Below are 9,214 nucleotides of genomic sequence, written 5' to 3'. Positions count from 1 at the left end.
TCAATTTCTCCTGAGAAGAGTATAATAAAGATGCTAAAATGCTAAGGATAATTGAAACTACTGTCATTGGATTATTAGAATTTTTTGAAGAAGAAAGTGTTTGCATTCATTTTACATTCACTTAAACTATTCATGCATTCACATATGCTAATTGATTGTTTGCTATGTGCCAGGTAATCATTTAAGTAGGGACAGAGATGCAGAATAGGCACAAAGTCTTTATTTCATGGAACTTATAACCCTATCAGCAAGAGAGAAAAAGTTCATAGGAACAAATAAGCATGGAACCAATTGTGAGACAATTAAAATTTCTAAGAATTAATGATAAAGTGTGTTAAGGATAGAGAGTGATGGGACAAGGATATTTTATGTGCAAACATAAAAAAAAAAAAAGGTTTCTCTGACATGGCATTTGAAGATAACTGAGTATGAAAGGAAGCCACATCAAGTTTGATGGAATGAGTAATGTTTTCCTAAGCAAGTACATTTTTCAACTTAAAAGTAAAAGTACTTTGCTGTTTAGTTATTTTTAATTCATACTAAGAAGTACTGGGCATGAGTGTTTTCTTCTGATGATGTAAACCCTGCATTTAATGCAAAGTAGACACTGGTTCAAAATGAAATTATGTGGGACGCCTGGGTGGCTCAGTAGTTGAGCATCTGCCTTTAGCACAGGTCATGATCCCAATGTCCTAGGATGGAGTTCTGCATCAGCCTCCCCATAGGGAGCCTGCTTCTCCCTCTGCCTATATCTCTGCCTCTCTCTTTGTGTCTTTCAGAAAGAAAGAAAGAAAGAAAGAAAGAAAGAAAGAAAGAAAGAAAGAAAGAAAGGAAGGAAGGAGGAAGAAAGAAAGAAAAAGAAAGAAAGAAAGAAAGAAGAAAGAAGAAAGAAAGAAAGAAAGAAAGAAAGAAGAAGGAAAGAAAGAAAGAAAGAAAGAAAGAAAGAAAGAAAGAAAGAAAGAAAGAAAGAAAGAAAATATTTAAAAAATGGAATTATGCTTACATGAAAAAGGTGAGATTTGAGACAATTACTGAATAATATCACTACAATGTCAATTAAATTGGTATTACCTTAGCTAAGTTAAATATTCACCTTAAAATAGCAGGGCTTATTTTTTAAAAAGCAATAAATATAGAGGAAAATAATTTATGGACTTGCAAAAGAATCAGGTTTTAATTCTGACATAATAATAGGAAAATCTATTTGTCATTTTTTAAAGTATCAGGTTGATGTCATTTATCTATTTTCTGCAAATATGTCATAGACAACTATATATTAATTGTCATATTTAATGCTATTAGTTAGAGAGATGATATGCAGGATAACTATTTTTATGTGAAAAAAATAACTATTTTCCTACGTCTAAGAAAAAAGAAAAACAATGTAGTGGATGATATGACAATCCAAGGAAAATTCTTTCATAGTTAAAAAATTTCAGAAAGTTTACCAAGATGGTCTCTAAAAGAATACAGTGAGGGTTTTCTTTTATGAAATAATAACAATCTTCAAATAAACAAGGAAGTTTCAGAATTTCAGGTATAAATGGATTATAAATTATACATGATATGAATTGATATTTATGATTTTTGTGTAAATCTTGAAAGAATAAAGCATTTTAATATTCTGTAATAAAGTCACGACATGTCTAGAGAATACTCTTGTCTTAAAATAATAAGTGTAAGGTGCCTGAATACCGCAGTTGGTTAAGCATCTGCCTTTGGCTCAGGTCATGGTCCTAGGATCCAGGGATAGAGCAGCAAGTTGCGCTCCCTGATTAGTGGGGAGTCCGCTTCTCTCTCCTTCTGCCCCTCCTCATGCTTGTGCTCTCTCTCTCTCACTTTCTCAAATAAATAAATAAATAAAATAATAAGTGCAAACCATAATATTTTGCATAAGGGTATATTATGTTAATAGTGTATGAAATTGCTTTTTTATTCATATTATTTGCAATTTTTAGTAATCGTTTAATATAAATGAAATGTGGGTAGCAAGTGCCTTATAGGCAAAACTAAATATCCATGTCCCAACAGTTTTTATTAAAAATTTGCTTAGGAAGAGTCAATCTCTTTTTCTAAGTTAATATTTGATCTAGTCTTCTGTTTACAAATGAGTCAATATCACGCTCCTACTTTATCTTTAGTGCATTGCATTTAAAACATACCTCCTCTTCTTTGAAGATAGATAATGCAGATATGGATTTGACTTTGCAATATTTCTGAAATGCTTACTTTATTTATATTTGGCAGCAGTGTCTTTTAAAATGGTAGTATCATCTATAAAGTAAATATCACCATAAACCTAATTAGAATTAATAATGCATTTAAAATTTTAATTACACACTGCTCTCCTGTTAAAATTAAATATACTGTCATTTAAAATGTTAATAAGCTTTTGAGGAATCAAGACAATATGAAAATTAGTTCAGGCAGATTGGATAAAGTAGTTTTGGGGGACAGTATGTCTTTTACCAGGATTTGACCCTCTAAGTTATCATTGGTATAGCCTGTAACTAAGATGTATTTTTTCTCCATATTAATTTCCACTTATTCTATATTGCATTGAATTTATAAGAGTGTTGTATAATACAATAGAATTAGAAGGATATCATAATTTCCAAATTAACTTCTCAGAAATGGATGATAGATAAAGAAAAAAATTCTTACAGTTATAAATCTAATCTAAAATACTTAGATTCCAGTCAACACAAAGGAGCTATTTTTACTTTTTAAAGAATGCTATTTCATTGCATTTTCAGGGATTTTTGGTATGGAAATGAAAGAATGTGTGCCTTTTAAAAGAAAAATAATGTGTTGTTTTCTCCAAATATGTCATTATTTTATTATTATTTAGTATATAATACTTGATTTCCATAAAAATGTTTCAAGAAACTGTTAAAATAATGAAGCACATGCAAAATTTGAGTCAAATTACTGACTTTCAAACAAATGTGATGAGTTATATGACAAAAATATAAAAACGTGAACAAAATTTTACGTGTTTATTTTTAATACAAATCATCTCCAAACTGTAAATTCAACAATACTTGATATAGTTTTTTTTTTTTTTTAAGATTTTACTTTATTTATTCATGAGAAACACAGAGAGGAGAGAGAGGGGCAGAGACACAGGCAGAGAGAGAAACAGGCTCCATGCAGGGAGCCCGACGTGGGACTCAATCCCAGCCCTGGGCTGAAGGCAGCACTAAACGCTGAGCCACTCCGGCTGCCCTTCACCTTGATACAGTTTTAATGCTGGCATTCAACTTATTTCACTTGGCATTTATAAGTACATTGCTTAATTATCAGTTTCATGATCATAATGTGAATTTAATTCCTTAAAATTAAGAATTAGAACTCAGGGCAGCCCGGGTGGTTCAGAGGTTTGGCACAGACTTCAGTCCAGGGCCTGATCCTGGAGACCTGGGATCGAGTCCCACCTCGGGCTCCCTGCATGGAGCCTGCTTCTCCCTCTGCCTGTGTCTCTGCCTCTCTCTCTCTCTGTGTTTTCCTCATGAATAAATAAATAAATAAAATATTAAAAAAAAGAATTAAAACTCAGTGCACACAGTTCACATTATACTACCTCCTTATAGTGTATCCCAATTATAATAGACTTGAGTAAAACAAATATCATGCCTACAAGATGTACAGTTACAGATTTATCTGGCAACTTTTACACTATTCAGGAGCATATCGTTTTGTCACATGTCACTAAATGTCAATGACTTTCAACAAAATTAGATGTCCTTGTTGAGACTTCAATCCTCTCCCAATAGAGAGGTTTGTTTCTCTAATGTTTCTTGGTGATTCCTTGGCTACTTATTTTTGTCTGTGGATTGCCATAGTGAAGCCAAGGGACCTTGGAGGGAAATTGGAAAGTTAATTGAAAAAGAAAAGGAAATTTTTTTCATAACATCTGCCAAACTGTACTCTTTCAGTCCAATATTGAAACATGACACAGCCTATTCAAAAGTTAATGCAAGATATCAAAATCCATTAAATATCCTAAGAATATAAAATACTCCAAATTAGTTTCCATTACTCGTAAAATTCTAGTGTCCACGACCACTGAAGTAATAATGTCTGACCACTGTTTTGTAATCAAGCTGTGATTTCTATTGCAATAGCATGGAAAATTTAGCAGAGCTCCCAAAAAATATGCTAGGGAGAAGAAGGGAAGGAGAAGGGAAAAGAAGAGGCGGGAAATAAAATATAATTTTTGAAATATTTATCATTACTTAGCAATGTTTATATATCTGAATTTGAAATCCATCAATGATAAAACTCTAAAAACATAATTTTGATGGTGTTTTAACATGTTTGGATGTGTCTAAATAATATTGCCAATAATTTCTAGCATTATAGGTCTTATTATTTAACTGTTGACTTCCTGAATTTCTATTGAATAAAACTGAATATTTTTAAAAATATGTCTTCTATTGTTTGAGTACATAATTCCCCAAATCATCCTTTTTAATCATCTGGGATGCCATATTCCCACCTCTTCATATAGCACAACTTTTCTTAGCTTCATCTAAGCATGTTGTTGTTGTTGTTGTTGTTGTTGTTGTTGTTATTACACAGGCATACTCAAACTGAAAGTTATGTAGATTCTATGCCTGCCAATGAATACATGGGGCAGTAAGTACTGGTTCCCTCTTATTCTCTTCTTACTACTTTTAATAAGAATCAATCAAGTGTTAACTTGAAAGTCTGGTCTATTTAATGAGTCTCTGGTTACTGCAACAGGTCATGATGTAGCTTCATGGTCATAAATCTCCAGCATTTACCATATTTCCTGGAACATGATAGTTATTCAATGAAAACTTGACCGAATGAATGAATAGGAATGAATGAATGAATGAATGAATGGTGTGACTATGCTAGATATATCCAAGATTTTCTTTTCCCCTCTTTTATATTAGCATGTCCTTAGAAAATAATTTTTGTTTTGTGTAATTTGAGGAATCTTATAATTAAAGGACCTTCGTATAAATATAAGTATATAGCTAAGATTTTAATAACAACTTTTTTTCCTTCTTAATAAGGACTTTACATTTCAAGGGGAAAAAATAAATGATACTCTACTTGCTTTATCCTGGACTATTTCTACTACTAACAAAAATTTCTCTGAATGGATGGAGCAACAAATGGTAACATGCAAAAACATGTTGCATGTTACCTTATGCAACATCAGGTATTATTCATACCAAATAACAAGTTAAGTTTATACTTTACAATCATATATTACTTTATCAGCAAAAAAGAAAAATCAATCTTTATTTTGGGGAAAGTAAACAAAATGAAAAATCAATATTATCTGAATAAAAACTACCAGCTTAGGAAGGACAGCATCTTCTTGGAAAGAAAGATCTTCATTAGTTTTAGTTCAAATTAACAAAAATCAAGATTTCTAAAAACACTATAGAAATAAAAGTGTTTTCTTTGGAAGCAGTTTCTTCCCTGTGTGCATGATGTAAACAAATAGAAAAAGAAAATTAGCAAAGGATTAATTTCTTTTATGTAACATTCCCATGTGAATTATATAGCACATTGGAAACTCAAATTAAGGCTTTTTATTTCTAGAAGGAAAGAACTGTGAAAAAAATGATAGCATTTGGATCCTGCAGATTCTTCCAGACAAACTCCCTCTAGCATCCCAGTAGTCTTTCTGAGATTTCATAACTTTTGTTTGACCATAATATAAGTGTAATGGAACCAGCATCAAAGTCCAAAACATAACACTGACCTACATAATATCTACATTTGCAAATATGTATTTCACTATTTGTTTCACTTCCAAATTCTCAAGGACAAATTTTTTAATTTGTTCATTTAAAATTTGTATAGTATTTTATACTTTTGAATTAATTTATTCAAATTCCCATCATTACTAACAAATTAAGTAGAAATAGATTTTGAAGTGGTCCTTCTCATGTCCATGTCTCCGATTCTAAATGAATTCTAAATAGCAAAACTGTAAACCTTAATAACGTATAAGTTAAAGTGATATTCTGTATTAGAATTCATATCTACTCTTATTTATTACACCATACAAATAAGAATAAACTATGATTTTTAACCATATTAACAAGGTAAAACTTTGGTACTGCTCACTCAATCTAGATATATTTGGTAATTTCAGAGAGTGAGAGAAAAAGGAAGAGAAACTGATAGAGAGGTATGAGAAATAGAGAAACCCAATAATGGATCTAACATCCATGGGAAAATTCTTTTTAAAAAGTAATTATTAGTTTGCAAGACACAGAACCATAATTTTTACTTTTTTTTTTTTTTTTTTAAGAGGGAGAGAGAGAGTAAGAGAGAGTGTAGGAGGGGTGTAGAGAATGGAAGAGAGAAAATCTCTGGTAAGTTCCATGGGCAGCCGCATGGAGCCCAATGTGGGAATCAGTCTCACAGCCCTGAGATCATGACCTGAGCTGAAATTAAGAGTCGGGGCATATTTAGCCAACTGAGCCACTCAGGCATCCTTGGAAACATAATTATTAAAGTAAAAATAAAACTGTGGGTTATATAAAAGGATAAAAGAGGAATCCCTGGGATCCCTGGGTGGCGCAGCGGTTTGGCGCCTGCCTTTGGCCCAGGGCGCGATCCTGGAGACCCGGGATCGAATCCCACATCAGGCTCCCGGTGCATGGAGCCTGCTTCTCCCTCTGCCTATGTCTCTGCCTCTCTCTCTTTCTCTCTCTGTGACTATCATAAATAAATAAAAATTAAAAAAAAAATAAAAATAAAAAAAAAAAGAGGAATCCCTTGGAGATAGAAGGAAATAGTTCACTCTGAGCTAAAAAGTCGCTGTGAAACTTTTTTTTGTTTCTCTCCACCTCTCATTTCTGTCCTTAGTTGCTTGTCCATTTCCAAGTGCCAATATTTAATCTTTCTTCCTCTAGAAACTGAAGTCTTTTTTCATTTGGTGGCTTAAACCAAAGTCATATGATCATGCCTAACTGGCAATCTCAGTCCATAGAATTTAGTTATCCATTTGTTTATTTAGCTCAGTGCTGCAGAGTTAATTGTCTTTGTGCACACGTTCAAAACTTTTATGATACTGAATTTTATTGTTCTAAACTGCATCACATATTCAAACAACTTTCCATGAGGAGTAGGAGTCAAAGCTTTTTCAGATCTCCTATTCTAAGACTGTGGGTAAGGCTTGTTATATAAGAAAAAAAAAATGTGTCTGAGTGAACAAAATTTTTAACACCTCTAGTATCTTAAAATCTCTTAGGTTGGCTTGAAGTTATAAATTACTTTCACTTCACAACTGGTATATAAAAACTTTTTTTGCAAGAGAAACAAAAGCAAAAATGAACTATTGGGACTTCATCAAGATAAAAAGCTTTTACACAGCAAAGGAAATAGTAAACAAAACTAAAAGGCAACCTACTTTGGGAGAAGATATTTGCAAATGTTTTATCAGATAAAGGGCTAGTATCCAAAATCTATAAAGAACTTATCAAACTCAACACCCGAAAAGCAAACAATCCAATCAAAAATGGGCAGAAGACATGAACGTAAATTTTTCCAAAAATGACATACAAATGGCCAACAGACCATTTGTATGAAAAACTGCTCAACATCACTCAGCATCAGGAAAATGTAATTCAAAATCACAATAAGATACCACTTCACACTTGGCTAAAATTAACAAGTCAGGAAGCAACAGATGTTGGCAAGGATGCAGAGAAAGGGGAACCCTTTTGTACCTCTTGTACTGTTGGTGGAAAGGCAAACCAGTGCAGCCACTCTGGAAAACAGTATGGAGGTTCCTCAAAAGGTTAAAAGTAGAGCTATCCTACAAGCCAGCAATTGTATTAGTAGATATTTATCCAAGGGATGCAAACACAGTGATTCAAAGGGGCACATACACCCCAATGTTTATAGCAGCAATGTCCGTAAGAGCCAAAACATGGAAAGAGCCCAGATGTCCAGCACAGTTGAATGGATAAAGAACATGTGGTATCTACAATGGAATACTAGTCATCAAAAAGAATGAAATCTCACTGTTTACAACAATGTGGATAGAAGTAGAGGGTATTATGCTAAGCAAAATAAGTCAGAAAAAGACAAATATATGATTTCGCTCATATGCAGAATTTAAGAAACAAAACATATGAACATAGGGGAAGGAAAGGAAAAATAAAGATGAAAATAGAGAAAGAGGCAAACTATAAGAGACACTGAACTCTAGGAAACAAACAGTGCTGGAGGGGAGGTGGGTAGGCGCGGGGTAATGGGAGTGATACGCATTAAGGAGGGCAATTGATATAATGATAATATAATTATAATATAATATAATATAATATAATATAATATAATATAATATAATATAATATAATAATCAGTGTTATTCTCAACTGATGAATCACTAAATTCTAACTCCAGAACTAATAATACAGTATATATTAACTACATTTAATTTAAATAAAGAATTTTTTAAAAACCTGTTTTTTCCTCAATTGGTTAATCACATCAAAAATGAAGTATTTTGAAAAAGCCTATCAATATATCTGCTAAAGTATATGCTTGTATGCATTTACTAATTTTATATCATCTCCTATAAATTGTTTGTTAGTTTTATTTTAACTTCCTACCTAGACTATGATTCTCTAGTTTTCTCTAGTTCTAATTGGCAGCTGTAGAAAGAAATTAGCTCTGCTGTCCATTGACATAATCTCACCAAGAGAACTGCAGCAAAGATTAGGTTTTATAGTTTGCAAATAAGAAAACTGGAAACAGGAAAACAATTTTATATAAACAACTTACAGAGCATGAATATCACTTTGAAAAGTCTCAGATTTTTTTAAAGTATTACTCAAATTTTTCATAGGGATTGCTGAATTAATTGACCTGGAATAAGTAACTAATAACTAATTAATAGCAAATAATTACTAATAAGTAATAACTAATTGACCTGGTATTACAACTTCCAAACTTTTAAAATGCATAAATTAAATTATTATTTATTTCAAGAGATTACCACTTTATTAACTGTTTGATTTTCTTGTTTTGAAATGAGAAAATATAATATGTTCTATGGTATGATCTGCATGTTAGAGATAGAAGTCCCCTGTTTCTTCATACTATCAGAAACTATAATTCAAACATAGTTGCTGTAATTGAATAGGAGTTTTTTAAATTACCTGGACTAAATGGGCAAATTGTATCTTGTAAAAAGAAAAGCAAAATAAAT

Source organism: Canis lupus, chromosome 22, assembly GCF_011100685.1.
Source record: "Canis lupus familiaris isolate Mischka breed German Shepherd chromosome 22, alternate assembly UU_Cfam_GSD_1.0, whole genome shotgun sequence".
Taxonomy (NCBI): Eukaryota; Metazoa; Chordata; class Mammalia; order Carnivora; family Canidae; genus Canis; species Canis lupus.
Note: the sequence above shows the minus strand (reverse complement) of the source record.